At 42.0% G+C, this 22,251-nt stretch overlaps 1 long non-coding RNA gene across 5 annotated transcripts in view; it reads right to left on the bottom strand.

Annotated features, from left to right (window-relative positions):
• The window catches only part of LOC102548815 (uncharacterized), a 56,640-nt gene extending 42,778 nt beyond the window's left edge, over positions 1 to 13,862 (bottom strand). For 3 of the 5 annotated variants that reach the window (XR_010063001.1, XR_005499013.2, XR_005499015.2), the window contains exon 1: positions 13,698 to 13,849. This is a non-coding gene — a long non-coding RNA (uncharacterized LOC102548815). Of the gene's footprint in view, positions 1 to 13,697 lie in introns of all 5 variants that reach the window. The other 2 variants (XR_010062999.1, XR_010063000.1) reach the window with 2 other exon arrangements.
• Between the last annotated feature and the right edge of the window lie 8,389 nt (positions 13,863 to 22,251).

Genomic DNA, 22,251 nt, shown 5'->3' with positions numbered 1-22,251 from the left:
ATTTTTGCATTTCTCATTGTTGCGTTTCTCAGAAGCCCAAATCCAGTCTCTTCCTTACATGCTAAAGGAGATGTGGTCACACAGCCCTCATGGGATTGAAGCATGCACAAATATAGTAGCTCAAAGATTGATTCTAACAGCATGTGGTGCTTCAGATGCGCTGAATGTAATACAGATGTACCCAGAAAGATCCTGTTTGGCGATCTACTTTGTTCCCAATATGCTTGATTATAATTTTCCAAGGCAGGTGTCCTAGTTTTCTTTCAATTGATGTAAAAAGCACCTTGGCAAAGCCAACAAGGGGAGGGAAGATTTTCTTTCAACTTACAGCTTACAGTTGATCATGAAGGAATATCAGGGCAGGAACTCAAGGTTGAAACCTGAAAGCAGGAACTGAAGCAAAGACTATGGATAAGCACTGCTTACTGGCTTGCTTTCTATGCTTGGCTAGCTTTTTTGTTTTTCTATACAACCTAGGACCACATGCCCAGGGCTGTAACTACAAACAGTGGGCTGATGCCTTCCATGTCAACTATTAGTCAAAAAATGCCTCATATAACTACCTACAGACCAATCTAATGCAAACATCTTGTCCACCGAGGTTCCTTCTTCCAGGATGACACGAGCTTGTATCAAGTTGACAAAAACACTAATTAGCACATATGTTATGAAATACATTATTCAATAGTGTCAGCTGTCTATTTGAGAGAATCTTGAATCATCTAGGAGGGAATACTCTTAGCATACCTGTAAGGGATTAAGATCAAGCCTTTGAGTTAGACTCCAGAGAGCCAAATAACTCTATTAAAAATGGAGTACAGAGTTAAACAAAACATTCTCAGCTGAGGAATATCGAATGGCCAAAAAGCACCTAAAGAAATGTTCAACGTCCTTAGTCATCAGGGAAGTGTAAGTCAAAACAATCCCGAGATTCCACCTTGCACCAGTCAGAATAGCTGAGATAAAAACTCATGTGATCGTAGATGCTAGTGAGGATGTGGAGAAAGAGAAACACTCCTCCATTGTTGGTGATTGCAGACTGGTATAACCACTCTACAAATCACTCTGGAGGTTCCTCAGAAAATTGGGCATTCCACTACCTGAGGACTCAGCTATACCTCTCCTGGACATACACCCAAAATATTCTCCAACATACAACAAAGACAAGTGCCCTACTATGTTCATAGTATCCTTATTTATAATAGCCAGAAGCTGGAAAGAACCCAAATGCCCTTCAACAGAGGAATGGATTCAAAATATGTGATACATCTACACAACGGAGTACTACTCAGCAATAAAAAACAATGATTTAATGAAATTCATTGGAAAATGGAATGAACTAGAAAATATCATCCTGAGTGAGGTAAGCAAATCACAGAAAAACACACATGGTATGCACTTACTGATAAGTGGATATTAGCCCAAAAGCTTGAATTACCCAAGATGCAATCTATAGACCACAGGAAGCTCAAGAAGGATGAGCAAAATGTGGATGCTTCTATTCTTTCTTAAATGGGGGAACAAAAATATCTATAGGAGGGGATATGGAGGCAAAGTTTAGAACAGAGACTGAAGGAACAGCCATTCAAAGCCTGACCCACATGTGGCCCATATATATACAACCACCCAAACTAGATAAGATTGATGAAGCTAAGAAGTGCATGCTGAAAGGGACCAGATATAGATCTCTCCTGAGAGACACAACTAGAGCATGTCAAATACAGAGGTAAATGCTAGCAGCAAACCACTGAACTGAGAACAGGACCCCCTTTGGGGGAATTAGAGGAAGTATTAAAAGAGCTAAAGGGTCTTGCAACCCCATAAAAACAACAATGCCAACCAACCAGAGCTTCCAGGGACTAAACCACTACCCAAAGGCTATACATGGACTGACCCAGGGCACCAACTGCATATGTAGTGGAGAATAGATTTGTTGGGGCACCAGTGGAAGGGGAAGCCCTTGGTACTGCCAAGGGCAGACCCTCAGTGTAGGGGAATGTTGGGGGGTGCTAACGTGGGGTGGATGGGGGGACACCCTTATGAGGGAGGTGAAGGCAGTAGGGAGCTTATGGACAGGAAACCTGGAAAGGGAATGACCTTTGAAATGTAAATTAAGAAATACATGCAAAAAAAACAAAAAAAAAAAACAAAAAAGCAAGCCTTTGAGGATATCTATGAGGTATTGCCATGATGACAAGAATTGTGTTGGAAAACCATCTTAATTGTGTGGGTAGAACCGTTCCCTGGGAGGGGACCTTAGAATGTAAAAAATGGAATAGGGGAATTGAGCACTGGCCTTGCTCTCTTCTTGAAACTGAAGACATACATTCCTGCCGCCTTGCCTTCCCTGCCATGATGGACCACACTATGAGGTCATTAAGTTGTTTTGTGAAGTATTTTATCCTAACAGCTGTCTCCTGCATCCATTGCAGTGCTTGTCCACCCAAGAGCTCTCAGGTGATTCTCCTGACTCTGTTTCTGTCTCTGACTCTGTGACTCTGACTCTGTCAGGAGGACTGACACTACAGATAGACACCACCACATACAGCTTTTTATTTGGGCTATGGAGATCTGAACTCAGACTGTCAGGCTTTTGGCAAATATTTTCACCTACTGTGCCATCTCCTAGCCCTGGGCTATAAAATACTTTTGATTGGGACATTTTAACAACTCTCTAAGGAGATTTTGAGGCAACGGCTTAAATATTTTATCTCTGCCTCCAGTATTCATGTACCAAAGACTAGAGAAAGATGAACAGGAATCTTTAAAAATTTGTTCAGATTTGAACCAGAGCATTTGAAAAGATCTGACATGGCTAGAAAAGAAATCACTAGAAAAATCATTAGTCTTCAAAGGAAATAGTATTATGGGAGGTTTTGTTTCACTGTGTATTGGATTTTCCTGAAAGAGATCAGAAAGCTGTGCTCTAGTTAAATTAATTGATCCAAGGGAACTGAAATGTCCCCCATGGTCTCATACTTGGTCCTCATTTGAGGTGGGTGCTGTTTGGGGGAGAGTCACAACCTTTTTGAGATGGAAGTGGACTGTTAGAAATGAACTTCAAAAGTGATATACAGGTTCAATTGCAAAAGGCAGTTATGGAGAAGCATAGAAAAATTTCCAGATCATGAGTATAGCGAGGGTATGGGCAACATGAGCTCACATCATTGTGAGAATCTGATCTGGGTGCTTCCAGCACTCAATACAGAGAGTCAATGTCAGACTGACCTTTTGTGGACTTAATATGTACCAAATGACATGGTCCCATGACTACAGTCATGGGACTACTGGGGGCCTCCCTCCAAAAGAATTTTAAAGCTTTGTTTTAGTTTGCTTTTCCTATTGGAGTGATAAACATCATAAATAAAGCAACTTATGGAGGAAAGGGTTTATTTCAACTTGTACTTTGAGGTCACAGTCCTTCACTGAGGGAAGGAATTCAAGGCAAAAACCTGTGGTAGAGACCATGTGGAGTCCTGTTACTGGCTAGCTCTTAGACCCATGATCAGCTAGCATCCTTTATAGCCCAGGCCCACCTGCCTGTGGATGGTACTTCCCATAGTTGGCTGAGCCCTCCTACATCAAGTGGCAGTCAAGACAATATTCTTAGACATCTCTAGAGGATAATCTGATACAGGCAATTTTTCAATTAGGATCCCCTCTTTTCGTGTATGTCAACTTGACAACCAAGAAAAACCATCACAAGCTTCCTGCAGTCATCAGTGGATTACCAGAATGGAAATGATATCCTGGATTTTTCCCACTCTTTCTACCCTCTGATTCTACAATCAAAGGTGTTACCTTCCTTTTTTCCCTTTCTATCCATGGATGTTTACTTGTCACTTTCTAGAAAGAAGGCATAGCAGAAACCATGTGAACAGCATGAGGCAGAATGAGTTGTACATGACCCATCAAGAGCAATGAACTCAGTAGAAGTAGAGTTTACTTCCAATTTTGAATCAACCAAAGAATTTGAATCCCAGAGTGGCCATATGTGTAGGAGTGTAAACTAGTCTTCCATTAAGCCTTTTGACACAGAAGAATTATACTTCCTTATAAATACTTCACAGGCTATTTCCAAGATATTATGAGTTGAGGAGTTTCATGAGCCCACTCCAGTTTGTATTTCAGGGCATTATACCCTCCACTTCCTCCTTCTATTGTATTGTCTTCCCCAGACAGGCCTCTGCTCTGTAAATCCACAGATCTTCAACAATGACTCACTTGAATTGATTCTCCGATTCATCAGCCTTGTGTCTAAGAGATTCCTATGGTAACAGTGAATAAGCCACTTTAAGAAGAAGCAGAGAGTGCACAGTAATTAAGAATGCTCAGATAGACTGTGGGAACAGCCAGAAGACTTCTGAAATTAATCTCTGTGCCATATACTCCCTCTTCCTCTCTTACAATTTGAATTTACAACTTTTCTTAGGCTAGAAATGACCTGGGCTTTCTCCAAGCTTGGAACTAGGTTCCCAGCAATGGATCAATTAGCTCTTCCCTCTGATCATCCCTTTGAAGCCTGCTCATAGGATTCTTCATAGCCAGCTTCTTGGCCACTGACTTAATGCAGGCTTGGCCTTGATCCTGTTATCTCCTCAGCCCTACTGTATACAAATATATCTATGCAGCTTTCCCTAGAATAAAGGTGTTGGAATTGGAATAAGTCATCTGTCTAGACAAGGCACTGTGTTCTACTTTCCTCTATCGGGATCTCAGGATCTTAGGAAATGTCTGGGAAGCAATGTATACCGTAGGTGACATCATCTGACTTCCTCTTCTCCATTGGACACTTCATTTTCCATCAGCAACTCAGTTTCTCAAGGGTGACTGTGGCATTTTGTAGGAGGGCCCTTGTAAATTGAGCACTTCCTGTAGTGAGAAGAGTATTGCTGTCTTGGTAGGCTTTGGTCTTGTATTTATCCTCTGGAATCCTATCATATTAAGACAATCTGGTGCACAGTGAATGGTGGTTATAATGGTTATAATCTATATATGCAATGAACTCGTATGAATGCATGGAGGCAACATGTATGGGAACAGATCACAAGTGCAATGACAGTGCAGTTGAGCACAGAACGAAGCAGACATGTACTTTGACTTGCATGCATAAGTTTATGGAGTAGAATATTAAGAAGGCTACTTCCAGATTTAGAATTGACTAATGATGTCTGCTCTGGGGAGAATCTAAAAAGTACCTGTACCTGAGTCATTTATCCCTACACATAGGTCTATTGTAGGCTTTGGTAATAATTTCTGACATTTCTTTAGTTTGAGAGATGATGTTGGTATAGCCATCAGAAATAAGAAGCCGTCTAGTTCCTCAGGTAACAGCTGGTGTAACTGCTTTGGCATTAACAACTCACCCATTTATAGTGAGGGCAACATCTCAGCCCCACATGGCAAATGCCAACTTACATGCTCTGGCAACCCGTGAAAATATATGAATGAATTATTCCCTGTGCTTTCCATAGAAACTTCAGATTCTCAAACCTAGTGTTCCAGAGATCTGAGTTTGCCCCAGCTCCTAGCCTATAGAAACCATACCTCTCTGATATTTGGCGTCAGTCCTGAGATGATGCAGCTAGACACTCTCAGTTAAAACTGAAACTCCGGGGGTTGGGGATTTAGCTCAGTGGTAGAGCGCTTGCCTAGGAAGTGCAAGGCCCTGGGTTCGATCCCCAGCTCCGGAAAAAAAGAACCAAAAAAAAAAAAAAAAACAAAAAAAAACTGAAACTCCGTTGTAGGGTTCTGAGAAGAGGTTTCTACTTTCAGACAAGGTAAGCCAGTGTATAGCCCAGAGACGAGATGGATTACTGCTGAATAAGGCAAGGAAGGGAATCATCAGTTAGCTGCTCATCTCTGTACACCACACCCACTGAAGGCAGCTTGGCAGATGAGGTCATCCTATCTTATCCATCACTCTGGATCTCTGATGGGGTACTAGGATGTTGAAGCAGGCAGGTGGACTTCCTTTTTCAGAGGCCAGTGCTCTCTGAAAGCTGGTGCAAAAGGCTGGGCTTCGGTATCCAGGAGAATACTCTGTGGAGCAGGAAAGATGGTTCTTGGGCCACACAATGGGATAACACAGGACTCTGGCTGAACTCAGCAAGGGGTTTCATTCCATGATGCTTCTCAGGCAGCCAGCTCAGCAGAAAATAGACCAGGGTCCCTTGAACAGTCAACTAAGATCTGTATGACAGAATCCTTTTGTACTGACTCTCAGCTCGCCAGAAGGCAGAGATGGTAGGTACAAATGCTTACTGAGTCAGTGGTCATCAGTGTTCCGTCCTGCCTCCAGGAACACAGAACTATTCGACACACAACCGTACAACTCTAGCTCTGATAGACTTTGCTATTCCCATTTTTCAGTTAGTAGAAGCCCTGAGTCTATGGTGGAGCAAGTTGACAAATGAATAACCAGACCATTATAGCTGGACTAGGATTGGCCTGAAGAGTGTTTACCAATTCTCCATTCTCTTCTGTGGATCTGATCCAGATTACTGTGGCTACTCCCCACAGATGACTCAATTATCATGGGCTTCCTCCCTTCTTGTTTGCTTTTCAGAATCCCAAAAATAATTCCAGTTGCAACATTCCACACAACGCATTTCTATCTTTTCCTTACTTCTGAGGGCATCCAGTTTTGGTCACCTGTTTATAGTTTCAATTTTGGATTTAGGTTCGAATGCCAGCCTCTACTAAACCAAGCAAAAAGGGTTTTTTTTCTTTTTTTTTCAATCAGGAAACACCTTCCTAAACAACTGGCATTACCCAATAAACACTTTTATTTCTCCCTCTTGCTTTTCTGCTTCTTTTCTCCTGATGCCTATGGAATAGGAAGCAATAAAGCCCAAACAATTTTGTCCATGAAAAGGTCACATCTATCAATGGTGCAGAGATTGTGGTTATTTATGCAGATGGAGAAAGGCCCAAGAATCCTAAGGCAAGGGTAGAGTTGGGAGTCTACAAACACCAATACAAGCCACACCAGGATAGGATATATATGAAACATTGGGGTTCATAAGTAGCCATCTATGGGTCCATTGCTTAATGCCTGGCTGTCAGCATGATGGCATACACAGTGAAGTGAAAGATAAAAACAATATTTGGTGTGGATGCTGTGTATATGTGGTGGGACAGGAGATGCACCATACTGGAGAGTTCAGGTGTGCCCCCTTACAGGAGGACTGTCCCAGGTGAGCATGCTAACATTCCAACATGGAGGAGTAGAGAGGCTCAGAAGATCCTTACCTGATTATCCATTCTCTTTCTTCTACCTGCAGTAAGCAATTCTGCCTGGATTTCTCCTGGTCTCAGGGACGCTAGGAAACACGGCGGAGTGGGAGGCTTCATGTATGTGGCTAGGGGGAAACACCCTTGCTGGGTAAAAGCTTTCCAAATGAGGTGTGTTGGGGGAGGCGACTCTTTAAGTAAACTCTTACCTATGCTCTATAAAGAAGCCCAAGAAAGTCATGTGTTCCCCCAGTGTAAACTTTGGCAGAATTGTGCCTCAGTTTACTGTTAAGACATTAGGACAAGGGGTAGACTTATTTCTGTTTCTTCCTGGGGAGGAAGTCTAGCAAAAAAAAAAAAAAAATAGATCAAGGCATTGTAGTTTAGAGAACAGCTTGGACTTCCTAGAAAAGAGACCATGAAGCACAATCTCACTGTGCTGACACTGTCTTGAGGAGTGCCGTCTCAGGGCAGTGAACTAGGGAGAGCACTCCTTCACGGCGGCCTCTGTGTGTTTCTGCCTCCAGGTTTTCAGACCCCGATTTCCTGTAGTAATAGGATGTAATGTAGAACTGTAAGATACAGTAAACCTTTTCTTCCCTGTTTCTTTTTGTCATGATGCTTCTTTAGTTAGAAACCTAACTGAGACAGCAATGTAGATAGATGAAACGCCAGAGTCCAAAAGCACAATTATAAACATGTTCAAAGAACCCAATACATTCAAAAACACCCACACACACTTAAAGACAATTTGAATGAACCAACAGAAGCCCAAGGAAACAAAAACAACTGAGTAAAACAAAAGGGTAAAACAAGATACAAAATCAGAGCTCACTGAAAGGAAAGATTGAAACAAATTCAACCTGAAGTGAAGCTGGATGTGAGAATTTCAGTAATTCAAACAAAAAGCTTAGCAGAGAGCAACATTAACAGAATGGGATGGGGAGCGGGTAAAATAATAGGACCCGAGGGCAAGGTAGAATGATTGGATCATCCAAAGAAAATGATAAACCTTTACAGGTGAAGGGGGAAATGAAAGTATGATATGTACTGAGGAATTTTAGTTAGTTGTCAAAATAAAATCATGAAATTTAATCTAAAGAAAATGATAACTAAAAAGGCTGCATGAACACAATATGGAGTATATTTTTGCAATATATCTCTACCTCTGACTATATGTGTGTGTGTGTGTGTGTGTGTGTGTGTGTGTGTGTGTGTGTGTGTCCCCAAATCTATGAATAACAGCCATTGAGCAAGGAAAATTTTAAGTCAATGTGCTAGAGGCAGCTTGATGCTGGCATAAAAGTGCAGACAGAGATTAAGGGATGAGAATAGACGATTTAGATACAAGTCCACACAACTTAGCCATCTGACTTTGGCAAATGTCTGCATTATACATTGTAGAAAACGTAACATCTTCAATGATCCATTTGGGAGAAGTGGCTGTCTACGTGTAGATGGGTAAGACTAGATCCTTAGCTCTCACCCTGCCAAAAATTCACTCTAAACAGGATCAGGGATTTCAGGATCTGAGACCGCTAGAAAAACAAGGATTACCCACAAAATACAGGTATAGCCAGGGACTTTTAACCAGGATTCTGGTCACTCAGAAAATAAGACCAACGGCTTGACTTACGGACCCTCATCAACCTAATAAAAGCTTCTAGGCAGCAAAGAAAACTGTCAATCAAGGAAAAGCCCAACATAGAATCAGAAAAAAAAATCTTTCCCCAGTTATTCATCCAAAAGAGGATTAATATCTAGCATCCCAAAGAACTTTTTTTTCCTTTTTTTGTTGGGTTCTTTAAATTTACATTTCAAGTGTTATCCCCTTTCCCAGTTTCCTGTCCATAAACCCCCATCTCATCCCCCTCCCCCATCATCTATAAGAGTGTTCTCCCACCTACCCACCCCCTTCCACCTCCCTGCCCTGACACTAGGGCTTGAGCCTTGGCAGGATGAAGGGCTTCTCCTCCCATTGATGCCCAACAAAGCCATCCTCTGCTACATATGCAGCTGGAGCCATGGTTCTGTCCGTGTGTACTCCCAAAGAACATTTTAAAAAATGAACAACTTATCCAAAAAGGGGTCATAGGTCTTCATAAAGAATGAGAGGTAGAAAGAAGGGGGAGGGAAGCAAGCTAATAAACACCTTTAAAATTCATCAACAGCTGGGCATAGTGGCTCACATCTTTAATCTCAGGTAGATATCTGTGAGTTTGAAGCCAGTCTGGATTACACAGTGAATTCCGGGCCAAGTAGAGGCTACATAGTAATATCCTGTCATAAACAAATTAAGTAAAAATAAAAATTAAAAACTGGACAACATAGTTCTATCAGGGAATACAGGTTAAAAGTACTTTAACATTCCGTCTCATCCCAGTCAGAATGGCTGTCATTAAAAAACAAAGGACAGGGGTTGGGAATTTAGCTCAGTGGTAGAGCGCTTGCCTAGGAAGCGCAAGGCCCTGGGTTTGGTCCCCAGCTCCGAAAAAAAAGAACCAAAAGAAAAAAAAAAAAAACAAAGGACAACAAATGCTGATGAGTACCAGAGATAAGGAATGTTTATTCACTCTCAGTGGGACTGCAATTTCCTCAAAAATCTAGAAATACATCTACTGTGAGACCTAGCCACACCATTCAGGGCATGTTCCCCGAATGTACCACATCCTACTACAGAAATTCTTGCTCATCCATGTTTATTCCTGCTTTATCTGACATAGCTAGGAAGATAGTCTAGATATCCACCAAGAGATAAAGACATAACCAAAAATGTAATACGTATAGAGGAAACTTATTTAGACTTAAAAATAAAATTATGAAACTTAGAGGTACAAGATGGAGCTGGCAAGGGTTCTACTGAGTGAGGTGACCCACACATAAACAGGCAAATTCTAGTGTTCTCACTACTTTGTGGAACTTAGCTTCTGATCGTCAGATCTGTGTGTTTAGCTTGGAATACCTAGAAGCTGGGAGACTAGAGCAGGGTCACTGGGGTGGAGGGGGATATAAGAACATGGGGGTATGAAGACAGAGAGCAGGGTTACTGGGAGTGGACAGAGAGAGACTGAGCTAGGGGGCTGGGAGAAGCAAGAGAGGAAGGGAGTGGAACTGAACTATACTTGTTAAATCCAATAAATCTATGAGAATAGAAGGGTGATAGCCTGCATGAATGATTAATGCTGTAACGAATACTCAGGGATTACTAAACACAACCGCCAGTGACAAGTGGGGAGTACCTCCATATGTGTCAGCCAAGAAAGCCCCAGAGGCTCCCCTGCAAAAACAATACAAAACAAAACAACAACAACAACAACAACAACAACAACAACAAACAGGTCCTTGCTATTCCTCTTGGTTGAAACTATTGAAGAGTAAATTTAATAAAAGATTAAGAGAGAATTCTAAAGACATTGAAGTTATGAAGTATCAGTGAGAATACAGAACCAAGGGAACATTTACTCACACATGAGGAAGCCCTTTGCCAGGATCCAATAAAGCCCAGTGTATGCCCACCCATTACTTTCTGAGATGCCTGCCTGGTGGAAATGCATACTTCCTACTTACGTACACCACAGCTTTGGATGAAGAATGTATAAGCAGCATCATTTATATTTGCTAGATCTACAAACGAAGCGAATGCCCATCCAACTGAGAGGAGATTTGTATGCATCCATTGTGTTCACAATGCAAGTGAATATGTATGCCAAGTCGAGATGAATCGCACCAACATTACACTTATCTAATAAAGCCAGGCTCCGGAGGATTCATGATTAAACTTCCACAAAGAACGCAAGCAGCAAACACAACCACTGTGATGAAAGTAGAGATAGCTCACAGCCTTGGGGTAGAAGCTAAAAAGGGATACAAGATGGGATCTTTGGAGAAGCATGAGATGTGCTGGTCTGTTTCTAAAAATCCATCAGGCCCTGTGACTGTCCTCTGAGCCAGCAACTACCACCTTGGGGTTACTGCTTACCAAAGCTCATCCAAGCTAGGCTGGTTGACCATTTACACTCCTTCATGGAGGGTGGGGAGAGTCACGAGACTTTCATTTAAATATTTAAGTGCTCCCTACTATTGTTGTATACACCTCTGCCTTAACTGCATGTGATATCATAGCGGAATTAGAGGGCTGCCTTAGTTAGATTAGAGTTGCTGTTGCTGTGATGAAACACTGGCGACTGGCGGGAAGAAAGGGTTTATTCAGCTTGCCCTCCCACAGTGTACTCTGTCACTGAAGGGAGTCAGGGGAGGAACTCAAAACAGAGCAGGAACCTGGAGGCAGGAGCTGATGCAGAGGCCACAGACAGGTGATGCTTACTGCCTTGTTCCTCATGGCTTGCTAAGCCTGCTTACTTATAGAACCTAGGACCACCAGGGCAACTTTACCTGTAATGGAATGGGCCTTCCACCATCGATCTAATTAAGAAAATATCCTACAGGCTTCCTGAGAGTTTGAGCTCATGAAGGTTCTTAACTGAGGTTCCCTCCACACAGATGACTATATCTAATGTCAAGTTCATATAAAACTATGCGTAAGTACAAAAGCTAGGAAAGTTAGAGGAAGCAAATGCCGTCATTACACCTAGGAGGAAGCTTTCATCCCTGCTGGGTAAAGGATTTTCAGGTTCAGTCTGTAGGAGGAACACTCACACCCCTGTAATCAACCTCCTACCTATTCTTTATAAGGAAGCCCAATACATTCATTGGTTCTCTAGAGTAAACTTGTGTGCAGTCATTCCTCAGTTTGTTGTTGGGACTCTAGGGGAGTGCAAACATTGCTTATATCTCCATCTGGGAACGGATTTCAGTATAGTTACATAAGAGATCAAAAACCAGGAAGTAAATGACTTTTAAATGTCTAGGACGGAGGCTCATCAGTTAAGAGCATTTACTGCTCACAGATTAAACTCTAGCACTAACATGATGGCCCACAATCCTCTGTTAACTCCAGTTCTAGGTGATCTGATGCCCCCATCTGGCCTCCATGAGTACTGCACACACTTGGTACACTTGTGCATGTGAAGAAAAAATACTCACGTACAAAAATCAACCAATCTTTTAAAATGTCTAAACTCATGCTTTGGTGTTACATTCAGCACTAAAACCCATTAGAAGACCTCTTGAATTTTAGAAAACGGCAGGACTGAGCTGTTGGGTGGAGGGGCAGACATCCAAAGCCTAGCAGGAGAAGCAGGTAATGGTGAGGTAATAGGTTTGTGTCTAATATCTCCTTGAGTTTAGGGTTCCCTGTGACTATACTTGGGGGTCAGGCCTCATGCATGGTAGTTGGGAAGGAACAAGAATACACTTCTCCATACTGTACATTAGATGAGCCTGAAGAAGGTCCAGGCAAAGCACTATGGAAGGAAATGTTAGAGCTCATAACTGTTGTCTCCAAGGAGATAACAAAAACAAACAAAAACTGGAGGACAATTATTTCATTGTTACTTTTCTTCCTAGTAGCTTCAGAAGTGGTGTGGGGGACCCTTGTTTCTTGTAAGGAGCCACATGACCAACAGTATATTCTTAGGAACATGACAAATGTTTCAGGTAGCTGAGCAAAGAACATACACGGAGCAGGATTGCATTGGAACTGTGTTCCAGACTTTTCATGGAGCATATGGACAGAGCTTTCTCTGCCCCATCATCTAGAGGCTAACAGTGGCTTGTAACTCTGGCTGAATGGTACCTTACATTGTCTTCTGAACACCATAGGCGTCTGCACACATGTGCATATTCCCATATATACACGATTAAAAGCATTTAAAAGAAATGAAAACCAAATAAAATGTGAATATCCCTTTGACCTGTCCCTGTGGACAATGTGAAGGCTCCACAGGCAGCAGAGTAGTGGTCCGCAGGAGGAAAGAAGGCAGTTGGGCTCAACACATCTCAGGATAGGAATCTGACTCCAGGTAGTTTATTTTAGGCATATTTAAGCACAGCACAATTTGATGAAATATTTTCTGGTAACTGATTCAATCCCATGTGCATAACAAAGCTTAAGACATGACTACATCAAAACATTTTTGTGAAGTACTTGTGACAGCTTCTATAATGATGAGTTCTTTAGATAGAGAAAAACAAGCTTATGATTAGAGTCTAGGGAAGGATCCATTGTGGTTTCAGACACACAAATAGTACTAAGGTCACCAACCTATTAACCACATCTGCCCCCATGCCTTCTGGGTAGAAAAATGGGTTATATATTGCTCCCTTTAAAGAGTCAATCCTGTGTGCTTAGCATTTCTGGGTCCAATGGTGCTTATCCATGAGCACAAAGTCCTTCCCTGTCTCCCATGTGTCCTGGTGTCATCACTTGGTAGGAGAGAGATACAGAGTCTGATGTTAGCCTTCTAAAATGCATTTCCTCCCATACTGATATGGTAGATACATGCAGAATTCATTTCATGAAAATTGGTATTAGGAACCTAAAAATAAGAGCTTTGCCTTACCATCAAAGTGGTCAGCTAGGTTGTTTTCTGGAATAGCACGAGGTTTCTAAAACTTCCCCATGGTGGGAGAGGGGGCAAGCTGAGTCCAAAGGGAGAGCATCACCTGCTCAAAGACACAGAGAAAGTAAGCGTGTGACACTCAGAGCAGGAAAGAGAACACTGGGGAGGACTGGAACATTGGATACATCATAGTGAGGTCACACAAGCTGACCCAGCCCAACCAAGAAAGGTATCCAACTCTCCATGTTTGAATTCCTCCACCCTCTTCATGGGGAAGGTCGTTCCTAACCAACTGAGCTACCAGGAAGATCAAACAAACCAAAGACTCTTTAACAAGCAACAGAAAAGTCTCATAAACCACAGCTTCTTTTGGGGAACAGACCACATTTATTTTAGGTAAACTAAAATCTCAGAAAGCTACTTAGCAGGCCAGAATTGAAGGGTAAGTGATTTTCTTGGAGGTGATTTTAGAAGCTCAGGAGAACAGCTTAGGTCAAGAGGAAACACTTCAAAGGCTTTGCGTATTGGTGGCAGTGTAAATAGTGAGAGACAACAATCTGAAGTTTCTAACAATACCAGGATGGCTAAACACAATAAGAAAAAGTATGTGATAGCATTTTCCAGTATGGCTTTGTAAGTAATATTTGATGACATCCGATTTGCCAAGTAAACTAATATGAGCTATAAATATATGCACAGGGAATGGGGAGAGACATCATCAAGTCATTCAAAGTGTTAGTCTACACGTAGTGGGCTTACAAATGAACTTAGATATTCTCTCATACAAAAATCTAAAACAGTTGTGGGGCTCTGGATTCCATGCCTAGCACTGGAAATGCTTTAAAAATCTTAATGCTTCATGCAAGACATTAAACATTTCAATCACACTAAATAAACAAGTTTGGAAAAAAAATACACACAGTTTACAACTATAGTAACCACCCATGCAACATCTTTTCCTTGGGTTAAATGAATGAATGTCTACTCACCCCAGATAGGGCACCAATGAAAAACCAAAGCAATGAGCTTATGGGGATTACCTTTTTATTTAATTTTTTTGAGACAGTGTCTCACTACATTGTAACCCTGGATGTCCTAGAGCTTCCTACATAGACCAGGTTGGCTTTGACCTCACAGAGACCTGTATGACTTTGCCTCTTGAGTGCTATGATTATAGTTGTGTGCCACCAGGCCTGGCTTGCTAGGATTACTTACAAGAGGATGACTGAGATGCTACTTACAGGACTGTGGATGACCTTCAAACAGCTGCACCCCTGAAAGGTCCCATCCCAGCCTGGCAGCTTCACCATAGCTGTGTAGATGGAGTCCTCTAACTAATCTTCAGCTTCCTATTTAATCCAGCCCTTCCTGAGAACACAGGCAGCTAGGCAGGATCACATGCAGCTATAAGAGTGATGCAGAAAGAGGCATCTCAGGTGTAGAGCTAATGACCTTCCAGAACTCTTCCTTCCATGAGGGAGTCATCAACAGGCCTGACCTTGTTGAAGGGCTCCTGTGAGTAATCACAGCTGCTCTGATAAAAATAGTAATGTCTGTTACTGCTCTGAGGACAGTGTTACACAACACAGCGGTACCAGCAGCATTTAAAATACCTACAGGTTTTGAATTGTAAAATTCCATTTCTTAAATTTGAAAGTTTTCCAGTGGTCCACTTGAACAGAAGGTAGACATTGGACTCCATCACACTTTGTGATAGAGCGTCTACTCCCCAACGGTCTTTGTGCCATGTTCTCAAAAGGCAACATTTCTTATCACACACACACACACACACACACACACATACACACACGCATGCACGTACGCCGCACACAGGCACGCAGTGGGGAACAGTCACCAGAAAGACAATTATGGATGAATCTCAACCCTTCAGATAACGGTGGTTCTTAATCTCTACTGACACCTTCATTGAATTCAGAATCACCTAGGAGGTTAAGAAAGAATGGCCCTGAGAATGTGAGGTCCTTTCCAAAGAGCACTGGCTAAGGGCAGGAGACCTGTCCTGAGTGTGGTGGTATCATTCCCTGTGCTGACAGAGAGAACTAGTGAGCACGGGCATGCCCTGTCTCTCTGCTTCCTGGAAGAAGCTAGCAAATGCAAATATGAGCATGAGCTCTCTCTGTTTCTTGGCCACAATAAATGTGATGATATGCTCTGCCACGCCCTTCCTGCCATGATGGACTGAAACTTCCCAGCTCAAGAGCCAAAATAAGTGTTCCCTCCTTTATGTTGACTGTATCAAATATTCTATAATCTTGTTTTGATTTTTGTTTTCCAGGCTTGGGATAGGACTCTAGCTTTTTCACTTACCTAGCTACAGCCATACTACTGTGTTACATCCTCAGAGCCATTTTTTTTGGACAAGGTCTTACTATGTAGGTCATCCAGTTTTAAACTTACTACATTATCCAGGTTGACTCTAACTCCTGCTTCAGCCTCACTATGAACGTTAACACCCATAAACTGAAAGTAAAATTAGGAAAGTTGTACCACTTAGGTCCCCACTAACTGGATTTTGGATGGCTTGTTCCTGGCAAAAAGTTAGCTATTTGGAAGAAGGCAATGAGGAAAGTGTTATCATCTAAACCCAGACCTGGGCAGCTGGACCTATGCCTACAGAGTTATCCAGGATGGGCTTTAATCATGGCAACGCTGTCCCCTCCAGGAGCTCATCACAGGACCACAATTTCAGACTTTCCATCACCTATGTACCAGGCTGCCATACTCCCAGGATAACATCGTGATTCATCCGGTTCGGTGCGCCTCCACAATAGGCCATTTATCTGAGCCTGGCCAGGTGGCACGGGAATGATGGCTGGAGAAAGGGCTCCATTGTTCGATAATAATTTACAACAGCCTGGGAAAATATTTTCTATCTTGTAAAATAATGTTCTGCATGAACAGAGACACACACATCCTGGAAGAGGAAAGAAAAGAGAGAGAGACTTCTTACAGAAGTTAATCCACATAGGAAATCAATTTCATTCATGTAGATGTGTAGTGACATTAAATTCCCTCTAGTTATTTCCCCGACTCTGAAAGAACTTTCTGCCCAGGCCAAAAGCAGTTCTTCATCATCATAAATGACACCAGAACAGATCTTGCAGTGAAGTTTTGGGTGCTACTGAAACCTAAATGAAGGGATGGGGTGAGTGAAGAAGAAAAGAGGAAGCTAAGACAAACAGATTCCACTTCTTACTTACTGCCACCTTCCAGAAAGGCCATCAAATTATAATTTCATCTGTGGATTGATGCACTGATGATGCTATTGTCCTCATATCACCCCAATAGCACTATGAGACGAGGACCACACACCTGAACCACAGCAGAAAGTGGCCTCACAAAGCACTGAGAGAGGGATGAGACAAGCAAAGAAGCAAACCACTGAGATAGGGTGAGTTCATGAGAAGGCTATTACTGTGGACAGCCAGGGCTCATTCCATTGGTGACATGATAGAAAGCACTGGGTATCATTGTTCCTGAGAGGGGAGGGATCTAAGTCGTATGTAGTAGTAAGTAGTAAAGAAGGGAAACTGGGGATAAATGCAACTGACTCCAGAGATATTGTGGAATGTACTTCAGATCTCTGAGAGAAAGAAAGCTACAGGAGAACTGTCGAAGGCTGTTCTGAGGGTTTTTTTCTCTCTGGCCCTTGTGTTTGCTGAGTGTTCAGGAAGGAACATCCTTATGTGATAGAAAAGCCAAGAGTTATGTGTGTTTGGAGTAAGTCTTTCGTTTGCACAGAACCAGCGAGTGCTGCAGGGAAGGAGCAGGGGTAAAATTCTGATAAAGTCTGTAATAAGCCCCTTTAAAGCTATTTGGATTATTCCTGGGCATGTAAAGTGCTGACGCATTTCGCCTAGAGGAAACCCGATGACGTCATTGTGCCTATTTATCTTCTGGTTCTTTAATCAAGAAACATTTTCTCCAAGAAACATGTTCAATGCATCCACCCCTCTAGTTTTTGTCCACTGGGAAAATCAAATGAAATTGAAATCAGGATACCTGGCTTCAATCACCTTATGCTTCCCAGCCAGGCTTCAGCTGAAAAGCAGAGACTTGGATCACCATCCACTGAGACAGCTGTCAAGTCCACTAAGGGAAAACACCCATCAATCAAATTGATTGGTATTTTTTAAAAGAGACTGTTTCACAGGCTGAGATCTCTCAGATGCAGATTCTGAAAATAGGAGTTTAGTAGCAAGTGCTTTTCTTGTGCTACGAACCTCCAAGCTTTCTATCATGGTTTTCGATGGTCTCTATAGCTATGCTTGCTATGGTGTTCATATGCGATGAAGCAGGGCATCATGGAACATGCAATTAAGACAAGTGTTTCACCTCATGGTAGACAGGGGGTGAGGAGTGAGAGAGGACAAGTCACAGGATAAGAAACAACACGCCCAAGTAACCTACTTTCCTCAGCCATCCCTCTCTTAAGTTTCTAGCACCTTCCCATAATGCCATTAGAATGATCCCATGTATACATTTGTACCTTGAAGAAGTTATAGCCCTCATGGTCCAATCCCTTTAGTAGCACTGTTAGAAGGGCCTAACAACTTAAGACTTTGGGCTAGGTACTTTATATCCAGTGATAAGGGAGTGGGGATGTAAAAGTTAGTTATCAGAGCAACGAGCTGGCTACTACTGTGCACAGTCGTGCTGGCTAGCTTTATGTCGACTTGACATAAACTAGAGTTATCTGAAGGAAGGAAACCTCAACTTGGAAAAAAATGCCATCTTAAGATCCAGCTGTAGGGTGTTCTCTTAATTAGTGATTGATGGGGGAGGGTCCAGACCATTGTGGGAGGTGCTGTCCCTGAGCTGGAGGTCCTGGATTCTATAAGAAAGCTGACAGAGCAAGCTGTGAGATGCGAGCCAGTAAGCAGCACTCATCTGTGGCCTCTGCATCAGCTCTTGCTTCCAGGTTTCTGCCCTACTTGAGTCCCTATCCTTACTTCCTTTCATGGTGAATAGTGATATGAAACTATAAGCCAAATAAATCCTTTCTCCCATCTTGCTTTTTTTTTTTGGTCATGAGGTTCTATTCAAGCAATAGTAACCCCAACTAAAAGAACAACCTAAGCTTATGCTAATAAGAAATTACAGGGTATGGTATGGAAAGCACAGAGTGTATTGCATCTTGAGGGATTAAGAATTGCAAATATTTTCCAAGGTATAAATCAGAGGCAAGAACTTAGATGGAGTCCATAGGGGCTATGGGCAGGAGAATGGACCAGCAATGTCTGTTTGTGGAAGCAAGCAGCTGGAATCAGAAATGGTTATTGGTTGTATCTTTGTCTTGGATTTAGGGATGTATCTGAGGGCTTCTGCCTAGCTTAGAATCATCCTCCTTTCTTTGGGAATGGTGTCTGTGGTGTCCCTGTCTGCCTAGCCTCAGAGCAGCAGTTCTCAACCTGTGGATCACGTCCGTTTGGGTGATAAAAGACCCGTTCATAGGGATCATCTAAGACCACTGGAAAACATAGATATTTACATTATAATTCCTAACAGTAGTAAAATTACAGTTTTAATGTAGTGGTGAAAATAGTGTTATGATTGGGGGGTCATCACCACATGAGGTGTATTAAAGGGTAGCAGCATTAAAAAGGTTGAGAACCACTGAGTGCCTTAGAGACCAGTCACTCAAGTTTTGTTTCCCTGGAATCTGAAACACTAAGGCAGGAGAATTAAAGCTACTGTAAAGGAATCCCATGGGCATTCCATTTATTTTGACAACCAGAGCACAAAGGCGCTCTCTTGCTTTTTCCTACTGTCCGCCATCCCCAGTCCTGGCTGTTTAAGTTCTCCCCATCTCATTCTCCTAACAAACTGCTGAACTTGCTAGTTTGTTTTCTATTGCTCACTATCTTCACGGCATCAAGATGTTTCTGGTTTTGAGACAGGGTCTTACTTTGCTGACCTAGAATTTAGTATGTAGACCAGACTGACTCCAAACTTGCAGAAACCTATCTGCTTTTGATTCTCAAGTGCTGTAATTAAAGACATGTGCCCCCACAGCACTTAAGATGCATTTATGTATGTACAATCAACCAAAAAGAATTGATTACAATAGTAATGGATTGCTTTTTGCTTTGTTTTGGTTTGTTTTTGCTTTTTTGGTTTTTGTTGTTGTTTTGTTTAGTTTTGTTTGGTTTTGTTTGGTTTGGTTTAGTTTGGTTTGGTTTGGTTTGGTTTTTTGTCAGATCAATGACACTGATTTAACGTCTATGCAGCTCTGCCAGTGGTCACATACAAATAGAGAGAAGTCTCTGTGCAAAGCAGGCATCATTGTAAAACTGCAGGTGTGTTTAACATTGGGAAAAATGTATATCTATATATCCCATTGATCACAAAAAAAAAAAAAAACCAAAACATGTTTTCACATAGTTAGTTAGATTTTAATGGGAACAAAACTGTTAATTCTGAGCGTTCTCCCTCTCCCTCACTCCCCCTCTCTCTCTCCCTTGCTCCCTCTCCCCCCCCCCTCTATCTCTCTCACTCTGAAAAAAAAACTGTTTGCCTTTCCAAAAAATATAAGCATTTAAGCTGTGAGTTAAGTAATCCTTTGGACAGCAGGCACCCATACCTCAGCGTAGTAAATGTTTTTCAATCTTCCACCTTGTTCATTATAGAAAAGTAAATTTACGTAGCCACTAAATACCAAATGTTCACTTAGAAAACATTAAGCAATGTGATCAAGAGATTTTCTTCCTCGTGAAATAATCACCTCAAAGCTGCATAAACACCGAGTGCACGTCTTCAGGAGCCTTGACAACTGCAGATTAAATTCCTCACTCCTTTCTCAAAGCATCTGTAGCTTGTCTCTCAGCTTGCCTCTCACTCACATGATCCTCCTGAGGGGAAAACCCACAGCACAGTGTGTGTCCAGATGTTGTCAGGAGGGTATAGTTTGGGACTCAATGCTCAGTTGAGCAATACTGAGACACACACTGATCAATACTCAGACACATACAAAACAAGAAGAACTCTAGGCTGGAGGTAAGAAAGTCTGGTATTTTTTCATGGCCAGACACTGTCTTGCCTATAAGTGGATGAACCCTTCCCCCATGCCTCAGTTTCCTTTCTGTAAAAGGCTCATCAGGGATTCTTTTAAATTCCATTCTGTGAGTTAATTAATAAGTTTTGCTCTAAGGGCTTGATATCTGAGTCTGATTGAGTTTGTAATATTTTATTTCATAACAACAACTATGATAAGAATAATAGTAGTAAACCATGCACTACTCTGAGTACTTCATACACATTGCCTAATCTAATTCATACCCTGTTTTAGGAGATGGTTACCAAGATTATGCTCAGGTTTGAGAATGGGAAACTAAAGCACAGAATAATGAAGGAACTTGGCTGTGGTCCCACTGTAATGAGATAAATAAAAAGTAAGCATTTCTATCTAGAACACCTAGCCCAGACATAAGCCACTGTGCTATCCCATAGCTCCCAACAATGCATGGCTAAAGAAACACTGCTATTTTGGGTTCTATGCGGGGTCTCTACCATTGATCTGTATCTCTGACCCCTCACTGGAGTATTCTAGGCAAGGACTTTACCTTCCACTCAGCAATAGTTTCAATCCAAGCACAGATCATAGATTCTTAAACCATGGGTCATGGCCACATATGGAGTCATGTACCTAAATGTAAAAGTTGTAATAAGTTGACAACCATATATGACTTCTGAATGTGAAAAGGCAAATGTTGCACTTGTGTTGTCACCTGACTTCTTTGCAACCTTGGTTCTAAACATACATCATTTGTGCCTGAGCCACTACACAATGACCGTTGCCAGAAACACCATGGCTCAGATTCTAATTATATCTTATGCATTTTGCTTTTAGTCTCTATACAAAGTTTTCTGCTTTGTAGAAACATCATATCTCAATTATGGAAAAAAATGACTTAGAAGGTTTAGAAGCCTGTTATCCCTCAGCATGAGTCAAATCAGTATATCTGGATTGTATTTTGCTAGAATGTTTATTCAAAAAAATGTAGTCTGGGCTGCTGGTTTGAGATTCATAAAATGTCATTGTGATGGCTAATCTTGGTTGTCACCTTCACTGCATATATTAGGACACCTCATTTTAGTACCACTTTAACTGACACTAACGTAGATAGGCAGGAAAGGAATCTGACAAGCTGAGGACTGAGTCCATGTGGATCTCACTGCCCTCCTTATACCTCTTGCTTCTGCCTCATTTCTGCATTTCTGTTAGCACCTATCGATCCCACCTATTTAAATACCCTAGTTCTGTCCTTGGCCCAAAGATGAATCTTCATTCATGGAACTTTGGTGATGGGGATGACCAGACATGGCTCCAAGAAGAATTCAGCACAGTTATAATAGGAAGGTACAACCTGCTGGGGAGCGGAAAAGAGGTGTTTTCAGAAGGGGGAAGGAGAGGCCCCTCCAAAAGCTGTACCTCCTCCACCAGGCAGAGAGGTGAGCACTGGGACTATGGGGCTTGCCAAATGACGTTTCTGGCTCAAGGGCCTTCTACAAGGTAAAAAGCAGAATCTGTCCT

The sequence above is a fragment of the Rattus norvegicus genome, chromosome 1 (genome assembly GCF_036323735.1).
Source record: "Rattus norvegicus strain BN/NHsdMcwi chromosome 1, GRCr8, whole genome shotgun sequence".
In the NCBI taxonomy this organism is placed as follows: domain Eukaryota; kingdom Metazoa; phylum Chordata; class Mammalia; order Rodentia; family Muridae; genus Rattus; species Rattus norvegicus.
Note: the sequence above shows the minus strand (reverse complement) of the source record. Positions and strands in the feature narration are given on the sequence as shown.